Here is a 952-nt window from a genome sequence, read left to right on the forward strand (position 1 = left end):
ACCGATAAGACACAGCTGCTATCGCATTGAGAGCCACCCCCTTAAGCAAACCGGAACTGGGACATTTTTTTCGAAGTTAAACGGCCTGAGTTAGATGTCTTCATTTAGCCACCATCTTTGTCAGAATGTTATCAATCCGGAAGCCGCTAGGGATATCTCTGGAAGGAAAGACAAACCAATATGATTGTTCCACCTGTCATTTCATCTTTGCCTTTGGCCTCTGAACAGTCTAAAACAAACCTTGATTTATCTAAGATGGCAAACACTTATTTATACTTGTTTCACATTGACTTCCAATTTGTGCCACATCATTCGCCCTTTTACGTCAGTTCCGGATAATTCAAGCTTCATCATAGGCAGCGGACTTTAAAAGTGGATATGTCCTCTCTGCATGTTGTTCATACAGTGTAGGATTTTCATGTTCATATGTTTAAATATCGTGTCTGTCACAAGGTCTCAGCTCTAGAGTGACTCGTTTTAAGTCATGAAATGAATTCTAAACTCATAGGTGCTGTTCTATCATGCATGCTACTGTCCTGTAGCATGCATAAGGTCTCATGTATGTCCTGTCGGAATCATTGGACCAGTTGATCATAAATGGGATCCTACTCTAACCATAGATCTAACCCTGACACAACCGTTTTAGTTGGGTCCCCAAGCACACTTTAGAGAAAAACATTTGATCCCTCACTCTGGAAGGAACAAAACTAGAAAAACATTCCTATATCCCCCACCCCTATGCTGTGTCATATTGAAAATATCTAAATACATTTCATTCTTTCCTATTTAAAATGTTCATAAATGCATTTGAGCAGTATTGAATACATGCACAACATTGTAATTCAATTCAATGCCTTGACAGCCAGAATATCCTGAAAATATTAAAGGCTTGAAAAGGATGGAAATGCATTTCAATGGAAAGACCAACAAAAGGTAAAACCCAAGACTCGCG

This window comes from Oncorhynchus kisutch, linkage group LG15 (assembly GCF_002021735.2).
Source record: "Oncorhynchus kisutch isolate 150728-3 linkage group LG15, Okis_V2, whole genome shotgun sequence".
In the NCBI taxonomy this organism is placed as follows: domain Eukaryota; kingdom Metazoa; phylum Chordata; class Actinopteri; order Salmoniformes; family Salmonidae; genus Oncorhynchus; species Oncorhynchus kisutch.